Source organism: Typopeltis vanoorti, chromosome 4 (assembly GCF_054136105.1).
Source record: "Typopeltis vanoorti isolate ZY-2024b chromosome 4, IOZ_Tvanoo_1.0, whole genome shotgun sequence".
NCBI lineage: Eukaryota > Metazoa > Arthropoda > Arachnida > Uropygi > Thelyphonidae > Typopeltis > Typopeltis vanoorti.
The window spans coordinates 92,689,955-92,717,142 of NC_143552.1; the positions used below are offsets into that span (position 1 = coordinate 92,689,955).

General features: G+C 34.1%; 1 long non-coding RNA gene across 1 annotated transcript in view; it reads left to right on the forward strand.

Moving 5' to 3' along the window:
* LOC150107496 (uncharacterized) overlaps nt 1-27,188 on the forward strand; it is a 99,718-nt gene that overhangs the window by 21,506 nt on the left and 51,024 nt on the right. The gene's annotated exons all lie outside the window — the stretch shown is intronic.

The following is a 27,188-nucleotide window of genomic DNA, read 5'->3' on the forward strand; positions in this document are numbered from 1 at the left end:
CAGGGAGTCTTGGCTTCATGCAATATGACATAATGCATTTAATATAACAATCATTTTCTAAATCATCCTTCATATTCTTCCATTCTGATGTACATATATGTGTGTTATACAGTCCGTATTCTACGTGCCTCAACCGATACTTTCTACGATATGTGTTCACTGTTGTAAGGCTTGTGAATTATAGATAAGTTCATAGAATGAAACTATGAGATAGGATAACTAGAATTCTCAAAGGGTACCGAATTCTCAAAGGGTACCGAATCCTATCAGTCAGTATTTTAAACTCTCTGGTAGTATCTTATATTCAATGTCATCAAGGCAACCTGTGTATTTGGGAATACTTAATAGATGCACATTTTTACACAGACATTTTCTCCGAAAGGTGTACATAAAGGATGAAATGACTTATACATAGGCGAACCCTTACATGAAACATTAGGAATTAAGAGCATTGGAAGTATAAAAGAGAAGATGTAGCACTCAACAATCCTGGTAATGGACCTGAAAGCTCGACAGCATCTGAGAAGGAGACAACTTTTCTATATTCCGCTGAAAGTCAAATTTGGAGTTGTTTAAGATTGCTATAACTGACTGTTGCCAGTTTCACTGTGGCTGGAAGTTGGATTTTTTTTTCTTGGACGGTGTTGACATTATTATAATTATACTCATTTCTGCTAATTACGTAATGATATTCTACAATACAGGTCTTAACATTCTTTTGAATAATCAAGTCCGGGATAGTCGTTGGAGATTTTGAATATAAGTAATGATTACATTCATTCTTACTGGAATTAGTTCGATAATTCGATTAGAGCAGGCATTTGGATCAAGAGAGTGGAAATCAGTAATCAAAACATGGAACGAAAATTTTTAAATTACTGAAGTCATTCCATTTAACACTGTTGAAATTCCAAAGGATTGGGTAAAGGACTAGAAAACAGAACTTGGAAATAATGCCTGAGTTAACAAAGATACTGAGATAATATACCAGAGACTGAATTATTTGCATTTTTCAACTGTCGTTTTGTTGCAACAAATTGATTTTTTGTGCTACTTTTTTTTTTAAATTTTGTAAGAATATATATATAACGAATCTTGTGATTCTCGATTTTAGAGTTTAGGCAGAATGAAAAAAAAAACTCAGTGGAGAGAGAGAGAGAGAGAGAGAGAGAGAGAGAGAGAGAGAGAGAGAGACAGAGAGAGAGAGAGAGCCCAGCCAAATATTATATTTTGCGGGAAGATAAAGATGTATATCAAATTTGGTTGCTCTGGCACTTGCCATTTAGTAGTAGCAGTAAACATCGAATTACTGTGTGGCGCGCGAGAATTTAGTGCTCCTCCATATCCTTCTTGTCACTACTAGACACACAAAATCCCTCAACGCAAAATGTTAGCTAGTTTTGTAGAAAAAAATTTCCTTTTTTTATCTCACGATCTCACGAGAACGCAGTTCCAATATTTTGGTAGTCATTAACTCCAGTGCGCATATTGTGTTGAAAGGTTACTTGTTAGTACAACACCAAGGCAACTCGTATCAAAGGTGGAACAAGCTCCCTCACTATCCTTGATATTTTCTCATAATGTAAAAACACATCCCCTAGGGGATGTAATACTGTAATTACGTGGAGAGGTCATGAGGAGAGGTCACTACCCAGACCGGTTTCAACCTTTTTTGAGGTCTCATCAGTGAGTAGGTAGACCTGGAAGATAAGACCTGGAAGATAATAAGGTTTAAGTGAAAAGAACTTACATACCTTCACTATACGGTATGTAAGTCCATAAAGGAGTGCCTGTATATTATGTATATTATAACATAGAATAAAAACCAAAAGGCTATTTTTCTGGCAACCATAATAATAATAATGGGGATACAAATCCTTTGATGTTTATCTGCCAGTAAGCGAAACTCTTAAGAACTAGGACTAAGATCTATGAGTTTCATACCGAAAAACTATCGGCAAATCCAAGTGTAAGTAACCACTTGGTAGTACAACACCAAGGCAACTCGTATCAAAGGTGGAACAAGCTCCCTCACTATCCTTGATATTTTCTCATAATGTAAAAACACAGCCCCTATGGGGTGTAATACTGTAATTACATTATGAGGAGAGGTCACTACCCAGACCGTTTCAACCTTTTTTGAGGTCTCATCAGTGAGTAGGTAGACCTGGAAGATAACAAGGTCCTTATAAGGACTGGCTTAAAGGGGCGAAGCAAGAATGCTTTTCATCTTCCCCGTTATCTAGAGGGCAGTGTAGGGATAAGGTGTTATTAATCTATTAAAGCTCTGATCATGGCAGGAGGGTAACAGCAATAGCCGAGACTCAGTTAGAACTTCATTGGCTACAGCATTGCCATCCATTACCCTCCAAGGGTATTAATCCAGATAACAAGGACAATTGACATTTATGTCTTTAAGGGTGAAGCAAAATGCTTTTCATATTCCCCGCTATCTGTTGTGGTTACAGTGAGGATAAAATTTACGAGCAGTTTGCTCGCCCTGAATGGGCATGGAGATTATGCGTCGTTATAGGAGGCTAATGTAGCTTTTGGTCTTCTATATTTGAATATGTCCGTTGGCTCGTATGCTACAGCTTGTTGAACCAAATCGTTGGGATGTGTGGGCATCTTTAGGAAAAACTTGGATGCTAAGGATTGTAGAAAAGAGAGAATATAGGGAATATTTGTGTCTCTGTGGAGTTGGTTGTTTCTAACATACCATGGGGCGTTCAGAATCATTCTCAAGCACTTGTTCTGCACTCGCTGTATTTTGATAATGTTAGTATTAGAGGTGTGGTTCCAGGCCGAGAGGCATAGGTGATTATAGGACGAATCGTCATCTGGTATAGTTGCAATTTGATTCTGTTGCTGAGCTTGCTATTTCTATTAATTAGCGGATAGATCTGAGCTATGGCTTTAGGTGCTTTTGCGCACGCAGACTTGATGTGTTGGTTGAAAGATAACTTTTTGTCGAGAATCATCCAGATAATAACAAGGTTTAAGTGAAAAGAACTTACATACCTTCACTATACGAATGCCATAAAGGTGTGCCTATATATTATAACATAGAATAAAAGCCAAAAGGCTATTTTTCTGGCAACCTTAATAATAATGAAGGGGATACAAATCCTTTGATGCATTGTGAAGGTATGTAAGTTCTTTTCACTTAAACCTTGTTATCGTCCAGGTCTACCTACTCGATGATGAGACCTCAAAAAAGGTTGAAACCGATCTGGGTAGTGACCTCTCCTCTTAATGTAATTACAGTATTACATCCCCGAGGGGCTATATTTTACATTATGAGAAAATATCAAGGATAGTGAGGGAGCTTGTGCCACCTTTGAAACGAGTTGCCTTGGTGTTGTACTACCGAGTGGTTACTTACACTTGGATTTGCCGATAGTTTTTCGGTATGAAACTCATGGATCTTAGTCCTAGTTCTTAGAGTTTCGCTTACTGGCAGATAAACATCAAAGGATTTGTATCCCCTTCAGGTTACTTGTTATTTGGAAATAACATTTTGCTACAACTATATCCGGAGAATATTGCGCCGTCGAAGAGAAATTTATATTATCCCATAAAATCATTCAACGCCAGTATTAATATATTTTTTCTCTCTTCATAACCCTTGATTACTTACTTAAACACCTTAACACTGCGATCTCATCCTTTAGTTAGTTGGTCTGCTATAAAAAATTAAAAAAATTTCTTACTAGAAAGAAAAAGAAGAAATGCATATGCATTTAAAAATAACAAGAAAAGAATATAAAATAAATAAAAAGGGATGCATTTTTTTTCTGTATTAATACTTTAAGTAAAAAAATTCTACTTTAGCTGTTTAAAAGATGCTTTAAGTATATATAAACTTTAGGTATATAATTATTTTATGGTACGTATTTAAATGTAATTATATTTACATTATATATTTTTCATAAAATGAATTTGATTTATTATTATTATTATTATTATTATTATTATTATTATTATTATTATTATTATTATTATCCAAGGTTTTTTGGGGATCTTAAATTAATTAGTGATTTAATATATTTATTATTATAAACTGTTTATGATTTTTTGTTAATGACAATAACAGTTTTCGACTTCCTCCAGAATTCATGTCTTTGACTCTTTTATTTTTAACTACTGATAACATACGTAAACTGCCTTTTCTATTTAAAATGCTCCGTATCTTTTCATGTCGGTTTAATTTTCATAAGTACATTCAAAGTACTATTTTATAAACTTGCAAAAATATTTACATAGAAAGTAGACAAAGAAAACAAAAAAAAAGTAAAAAAAAAGCATATCGTATTCGCAAACGGTTCATGTGTAAACTATCCTAGAGTAAGTAAAGCGTTTGGATCGAACTATGGCCTCCCGTCTTCCAATAGTTAAACAGGGTAAGACCATACGAAATTTGATGTCAATAGTGCAAATCTTTATAGCCGAGAGGAAAACAAATAACTTTCCATCTACATGAATGATGTTTTTTCTTTGTGTTTTCTTTCACAAAAAAACAAAAAAAGGCTGTACATAAGGCATTTGATTCGAAACATGAATATAAGTGATGAACTTGAGATTGATCTAGAGAGTCACGTAATAGTTTTGTGTATTTGCATTAAGCAAGCCACACAGACACTGTGTGTGTGTGTGTGTGTGTGTGTGTGTGTGTGTGTGTGTGTGTGTGTGTGTGTGTGTGTGTGTGTGTGTGTGTGTGTGTGTGTGTGTGTGTGTGTGTGTTAATAATACGTGATCAATTACACACATACAGCAATTTCCATATATACAAAGAAAATATTCCCCAATAACTAGTAAAGGGGTCAAGGAGTTGGGTTAGTTTCTTTCGTAATGCAATTAATATTCTAAAATGTAGTCTTACAGCTTTTTTTCGTTGAGACCCCTGCGAACAACCATTGTCTTTCTTTGATGTATGAGTTTCACATATCCAAGCCGGCTGGAAACTAAATGATATTTGATACGTTAGCAAACGTGAGATGTTTAGGTAATTAGTGCTGTAGGATTATTACAATATATATATATATATATATATATATATATATATATATATATATATATATATATATATATATATATACGAGGCCCACCAGCCTAGCGGGAAGAAAAGTGCATTTTTATGTATTCTGCTATTTCAACGTAAAGAAATATTAGTTCATTCATTTTCACAATGAATCATTATTCTTGTCTTGTCTGGCTGCATAGAAAACTTTGATGATCCCAACTTGAGTAAAATAATTGCGATGTAATTGAAATTGTTGAAATATTCATATCCCCTTAATATTAATATTTATAATAAATATGATTGTTGTGCTGGTAATGTTTTTCACATTACCGGCATAAAGATATACGGTGATATGAAGCGTGTCAAAAGACTAATCAACATAGAACGAAGATTGGCATTCTACTTTTAATATCACGGAAATCCCGATAATCCCTTTATATTTTTCATGTATGCAATAGTTTTGACTAAGACAAAGAAATGACTTCCATTTGGGTAAGTCCATAAATACTCTTCGGCTTTATGTTTTGATCTTGAGATAAGCACATATTAACATATGATTCTCGGAAACAGTGACCCACACTTCAGGAGGCAATACGTTTAACATCAATAAGGGGTGCTATTGTGCTTGTGATAACGATAATAGTAACTATGAGTTGAGTCGTAGAATGTTCTAGTTCTCGAGACATAGTATTTTCTACACAGTCCTCCCAGATCTTGATAATTCTCAAACGGACTTCACTGCATGCATCGAGCGACATACCCCACTAAAGACAAAAATCATGTAAAGCGTTCGCTAAATGAAGGAAGTATCTTCATTCTTCCTTCATTAAATCGTAATATCTAAATCTCAAAACCTTTTTATTTCGCTAATAAAAAAATACGATATTCGTGATAGAAACAAATTGAAGCCTTGTGTTGTTATACTAGAATATCTTTTCTGTATAAGAAGCGTCCTTGGAGCAATAGCTCAAGTTTCTGTTATTCTGCTATTGGAGAAAAAACTGAGAATGTCATTTTACATGAAAGTGAAATCAAAATTCCAACATCAAAATGATGCAATCTAACAAAGCTTATATGAATTAAAATAATATATCCCGTATGTATTTATGTATAATTCAAACCATCCAATTAAATTTAGAGGTTAAAAGTTTAAAATGTCAAACTACAGTCAAGTAGATAGGAATAGTCTGAAAATTCTTGACTTTGTGTGTGTGTGTGTGTGTGTGTGTGTGTGTGTGTGTGTGTGTGTGTGTGTGTGTGTGTGTGTGTGTGTGTGTGTGTGTGTGTGTGTGTGTGTGCGTGCGCGTGTGCGCGTGCAGAAATAGTTTTTTTTTCTTTTGTAAATGCGGTTATGATTATTTTATAATAGCCTATATATCCCCAGTGCAGTCAAAATGTTATGATCATCCCTATTATTTCACAATCAGCCATTTCACTCCGCCAGATGGCTCTCACATCACACTGAAAGCCACCAGTATACATGCTACTGGAGATGCCTGACGCACTGTTTATTCGAAGTTGCTGATCGACATGGTGATCTGGTGGACTTCTAAAAAAGGAATGATTGTAGGGGACTGGTTAAAGGATAGCAGTAGCCAGGAAACTGTCAATATTGTGGACTGTTCGTGGAGTGTTGTAGTTCTGCCCGGTATCGTTCCAAAAGTGGAAGGATATTGGGCAAATCAGAAGTCTTCAAGACAACTGTTGTTCCCGCCAGTGGTCATGGTGAATGCATGTCCAGCTTTGTGCAAGGCAGTAAAAGAAAAACTGCAAAAAGGCTGATCATGCAGTTCAACCATGGGATGAATGATGGTGTTTCCGACTATCCAATGTACCCCTCTTCCGTATGGGCTTCCGAAGTCCAGATTTCCATGCTTACGCCTAATCATCGAATACTACGTCTATAATTTGAATCTGAGAGACGTCATTGAAGCATTCAAGACAGGTAAAAAGTTTTTTTTTTTCTTCAGTCTTCAGTTGTCTTTCCTGATGCATCTAGTTTTCAACTACGTGTGGATGGTAGATAAAGGGTTAAGAGATAACCTGAGGAGAGGAATCACTCCGATGTCATCGTTCAAGCAGAAACTAGTAGGAGGGAGAGGCATTTTTATAAGTTTTTTTTTTTTTCTAAGAATCATTTGATTCGGCTCTGATACCTATAGAACGTACAATGAATGTTACAAAGTACCTAATCATTGTAGCTGATCATGTACACTCTCCCATGCTGGCTGTCTTCCCAGATGAGACAGCTTGTTCCAGCAGGACAATAACTTTGCTGTCATCATTCGAGAGTGTTCTCCAAACATCACAGCGACTTCAAAGGGCTGCCAAATTCATTCAATTTGTGTCACATAGATATCTCGGGAATATCCTGGATCGAAAGATCTTACGTTTGAAACCTCCATACCGAATACTGCGATCTACAGGAAACAATTATAACGTTGTGGTGCACCATACCTCCTGTAATAACGTTCAATGATCTCATAAAGTCCAGGCGACGCCTCCCAGCAGGAGTATAGAATTCTGTACAAGTTACCATAAAATGAAGAATTCTAGGGTATGGTAGAATTCTTCTATTATATTTGTTATATAAATAAGTCTTCTAGTTAGTTTAGGTCTTCAGTGGCGGTGTAGGTGGTGAATGCCATTTACGTATTATGATGAGTTGAGCAGCATAAAAATCAGTACTTTATTCTCTGGTAAAAAAAATGCGTATTAAACTTTTGAAATAATCAACATCAACAAATTTCCGATGAACTGCCTCGGAAATGATAGAAATATTAGACTCAGCAGCAAAATCTGAAGAAAATTTGATTGACTCAGTAAGAAAAGCCTGTGTTAAAACTCGTTGCAAAGATAGAAAAACTGGATTTGATCAAAACTAAAGGAAACTAAGCGAAAACCTCGGGAACAAAATAGAAAATATATATTTCATGAGGATACTATCCTATTTTGCTGAGTATAAAGAAAGCATGAACATGGAAATAAAAGTAGTATCACGAAAGGAATTACAATATCATAAGTGATATAAAATTGAAAATAAAGCTATTCCGAATGTAAGAAGTAAATAATTTGAAAAATTATTAAATGCGGTAACAAGCGCCAAATGCCAAAGTTGTCTCGGTTTTTGGCACTTTTTATGTTGCATGCTGGTCCAATAGAATCTAAGAAATTCAAAGTTCATCGCTACCTTCTGTATCTTGGAAACAATGTCATAACTAACTTCAACTTTCTTATTATACCCGCAAAGTAACTGCAATTCTTAATATGGTCCTCTCTTACCGAGCAGGTTGAAGACCCCTGTATTACACAGCATGTTCAACGACCTTTCATTCCATTAGTGTCTGATCAAAGGTTAGTGTTCGGATTACAAGTATCAGGAAATAAAATTCTCTGCAGGTACGTTCGGTTTCTTATGAATAACAATAAGATGGAAATGTCTGTTAACACGACTTACGGAATTATTTTGGATTAATACGAATTCATTTCAGGTTTCTCAAAGGTTGTTTTAAGTAGCTTGGTATGCCTATTAGTTTCCAGTAGTAAATCCATTGCAGCAGTTCTGAAATATTCAGTATAATAAATTAGGAGTTTTTAAAAATCTTATCTTGTCCAGCTGCAGTGTAAAACCAGTAAGAGATGCATTGCAGCTATGCTCCGTAGCAGGAAGCAGTTGTTTATTTAACTAGTTGAATTTCGAATGTATGTTAGATTGATCTCGAGGTCGAATATTCCACTATTTGTTATTGTCTTGACACTTCTTTTCCAAAGTGTTTGAAAAAGAAAAAAAATGCGTGAAAATATATCGCTTGCTTCTTCTACTAGAATCTGTTATCACTACGAGATAGATTATTACATATGCTTCATATCAGCCTTTTTAATCCTCTTCAACATTAACTGTTCATTCTTCGTTATTTGTTGAAATATGAAGCCATCTAAAACTACATGGTCTAAAAATAATGTCTAATGGGACCACCGTGTGCCTGACTGCAGCCAAGAATGTGACATTCTCAGTAAGAATGTCACATTCTTGTTATTACGTTACTGCACTACTACAAAAGTAGCAGCTGAGTAGTCGATGAATTGACCACTGTATTGAAGGAGAGCTACAACTTTAATAACTGTCTACTGTAACAAGGTAGTTTACATCTAACTTCGATTTGCCACTAAACTTCTTAAATGTATTTGATGGAACTGTGAGTAGAAATTTGTCTTGGTCTGGTCAAAGGAAACTAAGTTTCTGTAGTTGATCTGTCTGTTAAATAACAGACAGATCAACTACAGAATCGACTCTGCCTAATAATGTATTGGACATTAATTACGAATAAGGCAGAACAGCACAAATAAATGTTATTATTATTATTATTATTATTACGTGACACCTCCAGGAGTCCAAAGGCTCATCGAGGGAGGGCACCTACTCTACAACTATTATCTGTCTCCACCACTCAATCCACTAACTACAACTACACCGCAACTACACCAACGCCATGTACCTCCCACCACTTGTATTTCTACAGACAATCATAAACATCCTTGTCCACGGCGGGATTTGAACCCGCAGCCTTTTGGCTGGAGAGCGGATACGCTAACCACTCGTCCAACTAGGCCGGCAAGGTAAATTCTTTGAACACTCCAGACTTCTCTTCCATTACTACAAGATCGATTGCTTTTGCTCTTTGTAACCTAACAGTCCATTCTATGCAGCGAAAACGAGATATTCCAGACTCATTAGTTGCTGTTCGATCATGAGAGACCCATCCCTTGATATCATTCTTTCCTGGCGCCGTCGAGTTAGTGGCTTTTATTCCTTTGGCAATCCATTACACTGTTCTCATTGCCACTAATAAGCGTTCTAGTAGGCATTGAATACGATGATATTCTTTCATCCACATTTCAGCTCTCTTTAAGAAACACTAGCATCGTTTATACTTAGTTACTTCAAATTTGTCTATCCTTTCATCCTTTATGAACACTTTTGATGATAAGTACGGTTTGAATTCATCTTTAGACGGGTTGAACATTTACAACAGCTTTCTTATTGGAGTATTAAGAGCAAGATTGCCAAAGTCATAAGGAAGTGGAAGAATTTTAACTCCAGTGAACTCAAATTTTTCTAACCCACAAAAGAAAGGAGCCGGAAAACATCTTCAATTGATACACACGTCAGACCAACACTGTGATTAAGACCATATTCGATTAAAAACTACTTAGGTAAAATAAGAAAAGTTACTTCACTCTTAGAAGCCATTAGACCTAATACGATAACAAAAGATGAGCTAAATGCAATGAATCATTCAATCAGGATCTTTAAGTAAACATTCACGTAACTCATTACACATCTTGATATCACCACATCATGTACTCTGGGTAGTGATGAGACAGTTTATCTCTGAAATCATCCATCCTAACTAATAACATCATTGGAGAAAGAGAACACCTTGTGTATATTTATTTAAGGAATATATCTGAAGTTATCCTTTTTTGAAACCACGTTCTTCTATTTGATATTATGTTTGCCCACATTTTCATCGCCTTCTGTTGCTGTTGAACATCAGTGAAGGCTCTGTGAATTACTGTCTCTTCATTCATTCACAGTCCTTTTTGTTCTGTCGCTGATGATGACGCTGTAGTTACTTGGGAATGAGTGTTTTGTTTGTGCCTTTGTTTCTTTACTTTTCGTAGAATTTTAATGCCTGGGCTTTTTAAATATAATAAGAGAAATCGCATTTAATTCAGATTTGTGTAATTGTTAAATAATATGATTAAATTCTGATCGGAAAAGAGTGTTCTATTGAACATAACTTTGCTCTTTTTCTCTAACAAAATAAACACAATTTGTTTTCCTCAAAATGGTTGGTATGTTGTTTGTTCTGTGTATGTAATGCTCAGAGCCATTAATATGAGCTCAGATTTTTTTGAACTCGTTTGAAATCACCCATCAATAAACTTTTTGAAATCAATAAAATAAAATGACTGTAATTTGTTTTAATTTTTATTTTTGTTTACTTGTACCATTATCTAATACACGTGGCTCTTCTAATTTTCTTTTCATTCAACTCAATGCCTATTCACAGTAATATGATAATTGGTGGTATGTGTTTAAATCCATTCATTCCAATTATAATCGTATAAAAAATTAAACAATCGTTTATATAAAAAATCCATATCGTAACATTTAGAGAAAAAATAAAGCTGCAGAATTAACGCGATATGCTGTGTCTGAAGGACTTGTGGCACCATCCAAGGGCACCAAGTTTATTCTATATTTGTTATTTTCTTTTCATGATGTAAGCTTTCTTGAAGTAATCCAGCTAAAAGTGGGAGAAGCCTTGATAAAATGGCTACGGGCGAAATTCCAACCCACGTACCTCAGGTTTAGCGGTTCATCTTTTTTCTTTTCTTTCTCCTTTTTTTTTAAATACTAGTTATGCTATTACTTACTATTGGATATCCTTACTTGAAGAAAAAAATGGTAAAGCATAAAATAGCATGGTCTAGTATTTAAGTAACCCCTTCTTAAATACATTGAGTTAAACGTTCTGTGCGTTAATAATATACATCGGAAAATGGTAATGAGTAGGGATCGGCTATCTGCATAGTGTATACACATACTTAATGACCCCGTTAGAAGGGTTATAGAACACCTTGGTGTGTTGCAGCTTCAGAAAAATATAGCAGCACAACTGATGTTTATTTGAGGCCCATGACATCACAAGGTCAGTTTAACGACAAGGCTGTCGGAATAATTAACACTTCTTATTACATTAGTCTTGACGCCAACAGTGAATGTTGTCAGGGGATGATACGGGTGGGGGGATGAGGCGGTTCACAGATAGCCACAACAGTCGTGGTTCATTTGGAGCTATTACGATAATGTTTTACGAGACAACTACTAGCGGTATGACTTGTAAGCCGTTGCAAAGGGGCAAATCGTTTTCTATAACGTTTGGTGAAGCGGTGTAATTTTGAGGAACGAGTTTTGATCTTGGGAGATGATTTATATAATTTAATAACTTGTGATATTGACCTCCTGCTGCTTTTAGCTATTTGACTCACGTCTGTGGAAGTATTTGATAATTCTGAGAAACAAATGCAACCATTGGGAAGTACAAACACTGAAATACCGAGAAATGGATGATGACTATTTGAGACTTATGACATCACGAGAGTCTGACATACTTGTTAAAACAATTAACACTTCCCATTACATATTCTTTTAACACCCACGGTGAATATTATGAACTCAACCATCCTACTGTAATTCATTCGACAACGTGATAATGTCGTCAGCGTTTTTTGTTAAGCAGTTATACGTTAATGGTGTTTGAAAATTTGAAAATACCTGTTGAGACTAAAAAAAGGAACCCTTTAAAACAAATAGTTTAAAGAATCATTTTCTAAAGTGTGTCTGTCATGTTCCGGTCCTTGTGGGGAAAAATTACCTGTCCTTAATAAATGTAAAAATTCAAATGCATCATATAAGCTATTGGTAGAAAAATCAACCTATAAATTATTAAAAAATAATAAACGACAGAAATGGTTAATTATTCATTCAACTTTAATAACATGCGCATACGTTAACATTACACTCTTAGTCCATCCAAGCCAGTTGTCTAATCGATATCCAATATCAATAAAATAACAGACATTTTACTGGTATTTCAAATCTATTTTTAATTTACCATACCACATACACACAACTAAGCATGCCTGCATGTGTATATGATTGACTGTAAAAATCATATTAAAAAGTTATATTAACGTGTTTAGAAATTCTGTTGAACAGCTTAAATGCTTATCATTGTCTTGCACTTACATATGTATGCACAGGCCTGCTCATCGGACATTTGAGAAACCATATGGAATGATTTAAGACATCCAGCAAAGATTACTGAATACAAAGTTGAAGCCTCTTTTCTTACGAAAAAGTTATTGAAAAGATGAATTACATCATGAACGTCATGTATGTACTTCTTATCTTCTTCGAGGATGATGACCAGTTTTTTAAGATGGGGTAATTTGGAATGTCCTATACACAGAGAGTGGGAAAAGGATTCATGAGATTGCAGATAAAGGACTCAGTTTAACAAAAAAAACTTAGCTTTTCAGTCCTCAAACCTTTGCTAAAAACTACTGGTACGTATAACTGATCGTGTAAAGCAATGAGATCTGCTATATGTTCTTGCAGTTTGATGGACGTGTTTGGGTATGCAGGTTTCTTGGAGAATCTTTTTTTTATTTAGGCGTGTATGTTGCTCCAGCAACGAAATTTGGGAATGACAGTGGATATAGGTTTCTGGAATTATTATATTTTACGATAGAGGCTTTTACAAAAACTTTCACAATGGTTACCAGTATTTAAATACAAATAGACATTGCAGTAATCAGCATAGATTCTGTCAGCAAAGACATACTTTGTCTATAACTGCATATGCTACATATGACATTTTTAGTAGTGTATTTTGCGAAAGTTGTAGTCATAGGCCAAAGACACTACTAAGTCGGCCTTCTTCATTAATAAATTGGTTTCGTTTGAATTACAAAGTAACAAAGGGTATGATACCATTATTTTACTCCTCTTTGTTGCGTGTATTCTTCTGGTTGGTTTACCTGTTTTGCATGAAAATCCCTACCTTCCTTGAGGAAAAGTCCTTTTACTTCTGTAGGAGACCCCATAACTCACCTTCATGAAAAATCCTGATAATGATTTATCGCCTCATACTAGATGGTATTAACCTCTGCTTTCAGCCAAAGGCATCATCAGTACCAGTTGAATTAATAAACTTCATCAGCAGAACTTACTAAAGAGTTAAAGGATGAGTGCAGGACAACACCATCATTTTTCACTAGAAACGAACTAACTCTTTTCCACAATGTACTGAAGCAGTCATTGGGGTCAAATGTTTATTCATTTCTGTCAGCAAAGACATACTTTGTCTATAACTGCATATGCTACATATGACATTTTTAGTAGTGTATTTTGCGAAAGTTGTAGTCATTGGCAAAAATGGGTGGCCCAAATGAGTGAGTCAGTGGAGAGCGAGACATTATCAGAAGAGATGTCCCTAGCTCTGTTTTAATCGGCTGACGGTTTCTTCTTTTTGAGTCGTGAACTGTTTATGAATATAACGATCATTGCAAGTGTGGATTTTCTCAGTTGTGATTGATATTGTGTCAACAGGAAGTAGATTGAAACTAGGATGGACAAACGATTGTTGTTCTCATAAAACAACTTTGGTGAAATAATACCGTTCTGATAAAATAATAACATGATAATTGCGTAGAGCAATTATTTCTCCTAATCTATTATCTTTCGCTCTTTTAAAAATGATCCCACTTAGTAAGCTTGAAATTATGGGATTTTCTATTATAGTAATAGTAAAATATATTAGGTTTTAAAATTTCAAAAAAAAAAAAAAATCGAACGAAAGGATAATTTTAAATGTTAGCAGCACTTCATAATTGTTTGTTCAATTGAAGCGTATATGACTACGTTTGTTGCTATACTAAGTCATCTTAGGAAAGTGTCTTTAAGAAACTGTCTTCAACTGCTGCTCAAGAAATGTCAGTGCTCCTGGATGTCTGCCAAAGTCTTATATGCTGGATATATAGCCAGTGACTGACCATCCGTCGTTCTTTTTGTTTTCTATTTCTTTAATTGGTTAGAAAAATGTCCTCGCTAGGTACAAGGCAGTAATTGATACTCGCGTTTTGCATTAGCACATTTTATTGAAATGTACGTGAAAAAAATAATAAGAAAAAAATTACACATTCGAGTATTGTTGGATGATAGGCATGCATTTAGTATTTAAGTTTCAGCATTATAAATAATCGATAAGAGTATTTCTTTTTTTAGGAACGAGTATTATTAACTGCTGATCAATATTTATTTGTTTCTAATCAAAATATTTAATAAAACGTTAACGAAACTCTTTAGCAGGCACTAAAAATAAAAGCTGATATATGTTTAAATACTATATTTTAACCAATTCGATTATTTGCACCTCGCATTAACCTATATAATCCGATCTTTCTCTCTCTCTCTCTCTCTCTCTCTCTCTCACACACACACACACACACACACACACACACACACACACACACACACACACACACACATATATATATATATATATATATATATATATATATATATATATATATATATATATATATATATATATATATATATATATATATATATATATATATATATATATATATATATATATATGCATATATACAGGTTTCTCTACACCTTCAAAGTGTGAGCAAAATGTTTGTCTTTACAATGATTCCTTTGCAAAATGTTTGTCTTTACAATGATTCCTTTTATGTGTTTAAAAGTATTCTTCTCTAGTTCACACCCAGTCCTCCCTCTCTGTAAACAGTCGCCATTGGTACCACGCTTTCTTTTTGGGGAAAAATATAGTTTTATGACTTTCCAGACAGGTTTTTATCATAACAGCATCCTGAGCAAATGCCCAACTGCTGTCTATGTAAGTTGGCGACATGACAGTTAATGGCCACCTCCCATATAAAGTGCTAAAGTTTGGCAGTTCCGTAACTGAGTATTTATTGAACAGTAAGAAGTTCAGTAAATAAGTTTAAATTTATGCAAATCAAAGTTTTCATATTTGGCATATTATAGAAAGATACCACTTTTCAAAAATATTCCAACAAAGAAATGACTGTATGAATTTAAATTTTTAATATTAAAAAATAGTATGATAATCTTCTCTTTAAAATATATGGGATATTTTAGTCAAATTAATACGTTGATATTTTGTGCCTAAGCGAAACTACAGTTATTTAAACTGTAACAATAATTACATGAGACTATTGAAAATCATACAATTTGTGTGTGTGTGTGTGTGTGTGTGTGTGTGTGTGTGTGTGTGTGTGTGTGTGTGTGTGTGTGTGTGTGTGTGTGTGTGTGTGTGTGTGTGTGTGTGTGTGTGTGCGTGCGTGCGTGCGCGCGCCTGCATAACACAGTCGGAATCGACGATTTCCTTCAGTTGGAACGATCTGTTTAGAATCCTATCTAGCACACAAAGAAAATTTATGAGGCCTTTTTGACTGAATGTGAGTTAGATTTTCTTATACTTTTTTCATCCCATGAGACAGGAAAACCACTCGTGATTAACAATTAACTCGCACACAAAATTGATTTCGGAATACAGCCGAATCAACATACTTGTCCCCTCATCAGCCGAACGGTAGCCTATTTATAAACTTACCATGGATTGCTATGAAGATTTAAATTAATATGGTAGTCAGTTTAATGGAGAGCAATGCAAAATGATTTCCGTAAAATAACTTCATTTTTATAGCAGCAGTTGCTCATCTGCATAGCGGATGTCCAGAGTTAGAAATCATTCAATGATATATACTGTATAGTATATTCATATTATTATATTTAGTGGAGATTGAACTGCCCACTCAGTCTCCAAAAGTTAGATAGGGCTAAATGGCCTCGCCTACTCCCGTATACGGGAATAAAAAGGCGTTAGCTGATTTTTTAAAAAAGTATCTGTGTAGCTCAGCGGATGTGGCGTTTGCACACCGCCGCGCTTGGCCGCACGAAGGAAGACTTGGTTTCGAGTCTAGTCGCGGACTAGAGGAAATTTTTCTAAACCTTTTTTCGACCGGTTCCCGAGTTAGTCGATCTCTGGCACGGGCAAGCAGGTTTTTCCTCCCGGAAACTCGGGTTTTTCGTCCTGTAAACTCAAGAAAATCGACCGTAGAACCCACATTATTTCAGACATTAAATATGTTGTGTTAGGGTTAGGGACCACGAGATGGCGGCACATTTGAGCCGTCTCTCTTCACTGCGTACCGCTTAATTAGTGATAGCCTTGGGCCATCTGTCTCTGATTAGGTACCAGTGGAGATTGAACTGCCCACTCAGTCTCCAAAAGTTAGATAGGGCTAAATGGCCTCGCCTACTCCCGTATAGGGGAATAAAAAGGCGTTAGCTGATTTTTTTTTTTTTATATTTAATATCTTTTTTTTTTTTTTTGTAAAACATAGATATCGAAAGCTATCCAATACAAGGCAAAATTGAAATTACACAATAAAAAACATCCTAATGACCAGTTTTCCTCGAAACCATCGTGCTAGGGGACGAAGTTACAGGTTACAGACGGACAGAGCAATGCTACTATATGATTAGGCGTTATTAGACAACCACTAAAACAAGTAACTATCAGTTTCTTTGAAAAAATGTTCAAATTTATTAGATATTCGTAAATATTGTTCATAACTTAAATAAAAAGTAAATTTTCGTTTATTATACTGTACAGTATTCATTTATTGATGACAATTGCAAAACCGTACCACATGGATTCGCATTCCTCAATGAATCAGGAAGTAAATCCCTGAAATTTATTCATTTATTTTTAACAGCAGATTTTTTTAATATTGAAATATTCATTCTTTATTTCGAGACTAAGCGATTCCAGTAATTGATTTTTATTACTCAAATTAGATATTTCTGGGAAAACTCCCTATTTGCTACTACCTCTAAACAATAGCTACTTTTGAACCCCGCCGTTCCTCTGTCTCTCGTTTCGTAGTGTTTCGTAATGTTTCGTAGCACGTTCTCATAACACCTTCACAATCCTCGCTACTAATATAAGAAGGATTGAATGATGTGGCATACGTGAACATAGTTGAGGACTAAATATACGCTCATTCATTTCGACTATTTACCATGTATTTGCTGGTGGACACTTCCAGCAGAAAACACCTCATGCCATTGGACATTTGAAGTTCAGGAATTGTTATTGGGATAGTAACTTAGTCACTAACTGAATCAACGTTGTGATCTCTGTTTCTGTTAGCATCTTTTGTATGTACTTAAATAAGATGTTTGTGACAGCGTTTCACACTAGCATATCTGATGGAACTGAAGAAATTTATATGTCCTCATGGAATAGTATTTACCAGTGGAGTGTTTCTGAAATCCTACAGGTTCGATGCTTTGTTTCACTGTGACCCAACATGCTATTGATGGTATTTTGAATCAATTTCTCGCACAGTGGGTCAATGCTACTATAAAAGTCAACATGAATCCACTGCTTACAAATCCTTGTATTTCTAAATGTTAATGTTTCTCTTAAAAAAACTACAAAAGGAATGGGATAGTGGAACCCGGGACTATTAAAATGCGAGTCGGATTCAGACTTTGAAATTTATTTACAATAAAGGATGCTAAATATCTTATATTTTCTTTCCTAACTTTTTCCAAGTTATAAATTAATATTTACAGATATTTCATTCATCAGATGCCAACCGATAGCCATGGTGTAGCGGTTATATACGAAGTTTCACTGATTGAAGCGTTCAGGGCATTATAGACATTCTGAAGTCTGAATGTTTTCTCTACTGAATGTGTTATAAAACTGATTACTCAGAATCATTGATCTGACGACAAAGAACAAGACTCTTATTCTCCAAGTTGGGAATAATGGATATTTTATTTTGCTTGCTTCTGGTCAAAATGAAGTTTTATTTTGCTTGCTTCTGGTCAAAATGAAGTTTTATTTTGCTTGCTTCTGGTCAAAATCTTCTTGCTTCAGGTGTTCAAAATGAAGGATAAGACCTGAGTTGTGAGGGCGATTGTTGGTCCCTTAACCCTTTAGTAACGAGCTTTTATTTCATCGAAAATTTGAGAAGCATTATTCAAGTATGAAAAACAAAACAAGCCATAACATTTTTAATAGGCAACTGTAAATGAAAAAGAACAATAGAAAATAAAAACAAATTATTATCATTATTCTTAGAACCTATAACAGCTTTGCTAGAAGTGATGTTATTTCTTCCGGAAGTTTTACCTATCTGAATGCACTTCGGATAAAAATTTCTCTTTCCTCTGATTGGCTAACTTCACTACTGCTCATCTATGGGTCACAGTTCATTACAAAATCCGTAGACAAAGCAGGCAGACGTCTGCGTTTTTCAGAGAGGTACAAGGTTATTGCGCTCAAGGTTCAGTGTAGTTGCTTTTGTGACTAGAGTATAAATTTAAGAAAGCTGTCTCCATAAAGGGGTTAGAGACGAGTCTTTTCTTTCTCCACTGGACTTCAGCACACAACATTTCCATTAAGAAATGAACTATGACATTGAAAGCAATCGAAGTCATGGAAATGATTTTTGATTGAATTATGAAGCAATTGTTAGTGAGGTCATTGGAGACTGTCAGTTCTCAAATAAGCAAGCATTAGTAAAATTAATTTATTTAGTTGGTTTAGCATAAGAATTGTCTCCAATTTCGTTAATAACAAATATAGAGCAGGCAGTTTCTGTTTGTTTTTTTTAAATCTGTTCACTCAGTGTGGAGGTTGAGAAATGAGAATGAAGTGTTAATTGTGTGTAGTCATCAAGGTCTCTTCCTAATTGGGAAATAAGTCGAAGCTTTAACTTAAAAATAGGAAAGCGTCATCACTTATTTCCTTTAATGAGTCTTCTGTAAGGTCTCTCGTGCACTGTTGGTGGCCTAATTAACTGTCCCCAAACTTCGAGGTCGCTGACTTCGCATGTTTAAAGCCAGAGAAAGAGGAATGTGGAGTCATATAACTCTTCTGGGAATTTCTAATATATTTAAAAGTGAAAAACATTCAGGTCATCTCATCAAGTGTGTAAATGAAATATTCGTGTTTTGTAAACTTTGGTCTTGTTGTCATTCGTACTGAATAGACAAATGCCTTAAATATTTCCTCTGATCGAGTGTCAGCCACGTTTAACTCATTAAAATATTTTAAAAGTAAAGAACTTTCATAAGAAAGAAAAACACATGCACGAGTTTGTACTTATACCATCTGGTGAAATCGCTGTATGCGAATTTTCAGTGCGGTTAAGGTTATGCACTTGACGTCACTATAATTCATAATACAAGTGCTATAAGTACGCTAACATACTTTGGACACAATCTTGCACGTTACCCTTATATCTTCAATGCTCTTCTTTTCTTAGCATAGCGCATATTCTGCTCCTAAAAATTTGAGCAGAATTTAATATAGAATAAGTTGTTCTTATTTAAAAACAATCGAACAAAAATATACATGTTCGATCAGCTCTCAGTCATATTCTATTATTTATTGTGATCTTTAAATATTCGAAAAAAAGAGTAGCGAATGCTTGGAAATCATGCATGCAATATCAACAATAATGCAGTTCTGGTAGATGAAGAAAATTTATAAATAGGGATCAATGAAGGAGGAGGAAGAGGAAGAGTCTGCACGGTTTCTGAAAAGATCCAGTATTCTCTGCGAGTTGTGTGACTATTTTTCAATAGAACCAAATGTCACATGTCCAACACCGTTTGAATCGTTGCATTGCTGATCGTTATTTTACTTGAACTATAGAAAACAGGTTGTAATGACGGTTAGGAATGCTAATTTAGATATTTTGTTTTTATTCTTTTTTTTTTTCTAAAAGATTGATGAGCCAACCGCAGACCATGGAAGGCTTTTCGAAATAACATTTGGTCAGCGAACTACTACTATCACATTTAGAAAATTAAAAGTGTTAAATAATGCTTTTATTAAATAATTAAAAAATAATGTTGCCAGAATTAAAAATTGAAATTTAAAATTATTCGAATAAAAATGAATCAAATTTACAAACTAAAAATTCTATTTCCATTACAATTTCGAAAACACTGGGTTACATTTCATTGATAATTGAACAGCTGAGTTGAATGCGAGTTACTTTTCTTACTAATTAGTTTTATTATAATTGTATTTTATTTGAAAATAAAAAAAATATATCCAATAAATTATAAATTATCTAATTGCATATGATTTCAGTCTGCATTTTTTTTTTCAAATTAGTCTTTGTTCAAAAACTACTGTAATAATATTCATATTCTATCTACAGTTTTTCTCCGTTCTTACGATGAAATTGTAAAGCCTCACTCATAGCCTGAAAAAAATAAATTCATATCTAGAAAAACCTAAGAATTAAGAGACCGAGAGTATTTAGAACATGTTAGGAGATACATATGAACAAAATTCCGTTAGTATATTAGAATTATGCTTAGGATTTAGAGTAGGCTGAGAGCGGACTAAGAATAATGCTTCCGCTTTTTCACGAAGCAAACACGTGTCACTCGAACTCATTCAACATTCCAACACTTTCATAGGAAGTTACAATTTTTACCATAAAAAGCTTATATATTCGTAAAGAGTGATGTTACTATTGCCAGCAATTTTATTAACCTTCCCATTGTATTGCATTTAATGTTTCACTGTTAACCATCTGCCGAGCCGCCAAGCAAGAAATAATATACGAACCAATGTTTATCAGCACAAAAGAAATCCAAGACCACGCACGGTCGGAAGTAGTAAAAACTGAAACCAAGGAATAGCTTCTCCACTTTTTCCTCTTCTTTCCCTCTTCGTCATGATAATGTATAGTGTCGCATCTGATAATACTTCCTGAATTTCATTTGCATTTCATCCCGACACTAAAAAGTCAACACTTAGTGTCTGCGTATAAAAACTTCTGTTACATCAAGAAGATATTACTTATCTCAGTTTCATTTTCGTAATGTAAAAAAAAAATCTTAGATCCTGAGGAGAATGTTACTGATGCAGTGCACGCAGTAGGTTAGTACCCTTGCTCAAAAGTGTAATGTTAACAGCATTTTTTATTTCTTATTTCTGTCAGCGGACTACTTGAACTCTGTAGTTGGAATGTGTGGACCACGCCAAAAAGATTACTACGACAAATAATTAAGTAAAATTGAGGAATAAAATTTTAAAAAATCTCGTTTTTTCTTTTGGTTAAATACTGTTCTTGTTTTCAAATGACCTCAGCACTCAAAAACTTTGGTTTTCCTTTACCCGAGGAGTTACTTTACCTCTGAAGAGCTATTAATACAAATCCTGTCTAACCACTCAATCCTATTCTCATATTTGGGATGGTATCCCCTAAGATCGCTCTAAAATAGTTGACTCACTACAAGAAGAGAGAGGAATTCGGTTGATTAATGACCAAACTCTCACTAATCCACTACATTCTGTTTCACACAACTGCTTAGCTTCTACTGTTAGCATTTTCTACAAATATTTCCCTAGAAATTGACATCAATTTCTAGGGAAATATTTTCTTTTAAACCTGTTTACCACCTCTTCACAGTTCAATACAAACTGACAAAGCATTCTACATCCATTCATTCCTTCCTTCTACTGCAGTCGTTTGGAATAGTCTTCTTTTTGATGTGTTTTATAAAGCGTGCAGTCTATATGTTCTCCAATCTAGTATTAACCAACTCTAACGTGATTGGGCAACCTCTAGTAGATGAGCTTGCCATAACAAAATCGCGAATTATTACAACAAGAGTCCGTGGTGCTGTCCACAGACTCCTGTTGTAGTAATAATTAAAAACATTAACAGCTCTTTCAGGGATTAGTACAACACGTAGCTACAAATAAACGACATGCTTGATAGAAGAATTCTCAGTGAAAATATTAAGTTACATTCAAATCTCCCCCAGACTTTAAAAAATTCGTTGATGGTTTGAATGCGGAATGTTGTTAATTAGAGTTATGACAAAAGCAACTAAAGTGTGAAGCCTATGTATTACGTCTGCTAATTACATATTACTTATCTCAGTTTCATTTTCGTAATGAAAAAAATCTTAGATCCTGAGGAGATTGTTACTATAGTAGGTCATTAGGTTAGTACCTTTGCTCAAAAGCGTAATGTTAACAGCATTTTTTAATTGTTATACTCTGATTTGTTATTTGCTTTATTATCTCTATTTATTTCGAGCTTCTCTAAGTATCAATACTTTTAGTATTTAGTGAGAAGTCCTCGTTTGTTTCAACGTACGTCAATGCATGTGCAATAGAAATCTAGTGAAGTCATTATTCGCACAAATCGTCGTATTTTTCTAGTTATGTAATATGTGACAATATTCAAAAAGTTTATTTTTGAAATAGTGTTAATTTGGCTCAGCAAACAGTGCTTTCACATTCTATACTGTTGCCACGTCTGAATTTTGCATGTCAAATTAATAAAAGTTGGGGAAAAACTGAGCTAAATGCATATTAAACTCGTTCAGTATATGTATTTACCATATCCAGTTTTCGTTCTATAGCATGTTAACTCTCTCTCTCTCTCTCCTCCCAAAGATATTAACTCATTAAGGTAATGTAAGACTCATCAGGGATAAGAACACAAGGTATACTCATTATCGTACAGCGAAATGAAAGGCGTCCAGCCATAACAGTAATAATTTCTTTTTCTTAAAAGACTAATAGACATTTTCCCCTTCATGAGTGATTTTATTGCTCTTTAGCAGCATTTGCGAGAAGCTTAAAAGTGTTATCTTAATACCGGATTTCTCAAAGTGTAGTACGTGTGCTCCCTAAGGGCTTCTCTGCAAATAGGACAAAAACATCACACTGATTCTCTTTTTTACCAGCCTTTAAAACATTATATAATTGTAATGTTTTAAAGGTTGGTAAAAAGGGAAGCAGTGTGGCGTTTCCTAAAAAGAGTACCTCGTTTTTTAAGAAATTATATTTCCTTAAATATAATTTCTTGTAAACATCATTTTTTAAAAAAATATTATTATTATTATTATTTTTGTAAACATCATACTCTATACTCTAAAAACTCGAAAAAGAGCTCTTAGGAAGTAATAAAAATGTAGTGGTGATTAATTTTTTACTCACACAAGAGTGTTCTTGCAGACATAATCGACAAACATTAACAATTTAAATGTTATCTTCTGACCAAATTATAAACCAAGTTATAAACATTACCTTCAGAAAGATTATGCTTTTTACACGTTCTAAAACGAGTGACGTCACTCATACATGAGTGACATCACTCATATGTACGATATGTTCTGCACTTCATTTTAATATTTCTAAATTCCATCGAACATCGCCTCAACGGAGTAGGAAAACTAGCGGATGCTTATTAGCGGATAAGTATTATGTATATGCTGAACACAATACTTATAAAGTTACTGAAATGATTTTTACAGGAATGAAGGCCTTTTCCTATTCAAATCAAGATCCCAGTCAGTTATCCATATTAACGTGATACTAAAATTCAATTTTCTTCTGGAAAAATGCCATTTCTTATTTCACACCAAGCCTGTACATTAAAAAATAGTATCCTATATGGGTTTTACAACGGATAAAAGCAAAAAAAAACTTGTTTCTTACGCAAAGGGCAGTTGCACTTTTTAATTCAAAGCAAAGACCTTGGATGAACATTTCGACGTCTTTTATTCTGCCACTCGCATTATAACACCACCTAAAGACAAGTTGACCTCCTACTATCTAGAAATGATCTCAGTTCATTACAATGTGGTGCGATACCATATTTTACGTGAAATATCTGATCTTGTGGCGAAACTATGGATGGCAAGTGATTCCTCATCACGATGCAATTCCTGGGAGTCTTCCGGATTTCGATCTGTTCCTAGATTGAAAGCAAATCTGTGGGAAACACATCACTAACTACTAACGAGGTTTTTGCTGAAGTAAGCCGAATTATCAAAACAATCAACAAAAATGTTTGCTGATAGGAGTAAAAAACTTACCCAAACCCAAATGGGCAATAGCCATAATACAGAATGGTGATTATATAAAATGTCTGTAATTGCCTTTTTAAAATAAATGTTTGGTTTAATAATAGTGCGTATACAGTGTAGAACCATTGTTTCCTAATCTGACAAACCATGCAGGTGCTCGACATTTCAGTTTCAAGATCATCCACAGTTAGGTGCCTCTTAAACCTTGCTTTGCATGCTATGCTCATGGATTAAGAAAAACATATTTATCTTCTTGTGTAACCAAAACACAATCCTGTATTTCTAGAAAAAATATCGTACTACAATTCTCTTACCTTCGATAAATTTCCAGTTCTTAAATGGGAATTCTCTTCTCGGGATGAAATTTCTCTTCGTCCCTTCCTGGCCAAGGCGCTTTACGCCTCTAGTACCTCAGATTCTAAAAAAAAAAAAAAAAAAAAAAAAAAAAGGCAGAAGTTTTTTTTTTTCTTTCCAGCAGTGGAAAACTATGCACGAATCTAAAAATACACTCTACGTAGAATATTGCTCTCATATCAAAAATAGTGTAAAATCCTTGATGCTAACTTTGCAAAGGATAATTTGGATAAATGATGGTTATATATTGAGCCCAGGTGCACTCCTATTTCTATCGCAAAGACATTTTATGTAGATATTTCTATTGCATTAAATCGACATTCATCATTGTTCAATTTTCTTCCAAATTTATTTTTATTAGGTAAAAAATTATCAACATTTATATTTATGTATTTTAATAGCTATGGGATGGGATAATGCCTGTTTACAATAAAGTAATCAATACATTAATATTACAACATCTACAAGATGGGTCTATGTCAATATAATTAAAAACACTTCTGGCTAAATTGGAAGAGTCAGATTACGAGCACATAAAATTATTGACTAGATATTAAACATTGTGTGCTAGTGGCTCTGCAAAAATTTCAGCTGTGTTCATATTTTCGAGTTATGGCTTGGTAATAACTTTTACTAAACTGAACTGAGGAGTGAGGGCGGCAGAACAAATATCCTAACTCAAAAATCTGCACATCAGCGAATTTTTGAGCGTTTATTCCCATTCCTCTTTTAAAATTTGCGCTGTACTTTTTACGTATCTTTAATTTTATATTCTTTGTTCAGGAAGTGCTTTTTTCTTTTTTTTTGGGGGGGGGGGTAGAGAGAAGCAATATAACATTTTTTCGTTTATTTATTCACTCACTATTTCATAATCCCTTTCTATAATTTGTTTCAAAACATTGAAATAGACCCCGTTCCCTTTTTATCATGTTAAATCGTTTATTATTTCTGTGGCGTGTGCTCTATAGGCCACAGAAATAGGTAGGTGCTTATTTATAAGCACTTGCCTATAAACCAGAGAACTTCGTATATGCTAAATGTTATTTGTATTTTTAAATATCTTCAGAGATATGACGGTCAGTAAAACACGAGCTGGCTTTAGGTTCAGTAAATATAGCTTAGCATAGTCGTGGATCAGTATTTCGTAGCATACTGATATTGCGTTGATAATAAATCGTCAATAAATATGATATTATCTGACTATCTATAATTGTATTAATAAGGTTAAAATTTTGTTTATTATTAATCCTTTCCTTTAGTGTTACACTGATGTAATGTAATAGGTTTACTCCAGATGATCACCTTAATAAGAAGGTCCAAACGTCGGGAAATTAAAATAATTATTTATAACACCGTTCTAGAGTCCATAATTTGTGGGCTAATTATTAAAATTATATTAAATAATATTAAAATCGTCAATTTTAATTAAAACAATTATTCTCCTAATAAATGTGCATACATTTAAAACTACTCGATTAAATTATTCAGATCTTAAACTAAAATACTTCTTTTACCAAATAAATAAATATATAATAGGTTTGCCTGTTAACACTAATGCTGTTTTAAACTATTGACTGTTTACAAAATTTTTATTGCAAACTAATTATAACTTATAATAATAAAAGAAACTAAAGTCAGAACAGAATAGAGAGGAGAACCCCCCCCCCCCCCGAGTACATTTTAAATCGAGATGTCGTAATTTCATTAACGAGAAACAGCATGATTTGATCGCTATCTCTCTCTCATCTGAAATGAATACTGTTCTTGTTTTCTTTCAAATGCTTTGCGTTATAGAGCATACATTTTGGCTTATGAATAATCAAGATATTCCGTCACTTTATTGATAAGAGGAAAGAAAATAAGATACTTGTTACGTTAACTTTTTTACCTTTTGGATTAAAACAATTATAAGATGTACGGAATCACAGAAACACCATTTTATTATTGATTTGCAAACCTTCAGTCTCTTGATTATTTAAAAACAAGCAGAAATGTGGAAATATATATATACATTTCTTTAGAGTATTTCTTTAATACTTATGTCTGTGTATAAAGAGAGAAATGTCTTTATATGGAAAATAGCAAATAGATTTTTATGTAATGTTATCTAACTCGTATAGTTGTTTTCTTTTGATCAGTGATCCACAGTAACCACTAACAACATGGTGACCTCTGCATTCATGCTTACTCTGTGTGTTTCATGAATTAATTACGTAATTATGTAAATTACGTAAATTTTATTTGAAG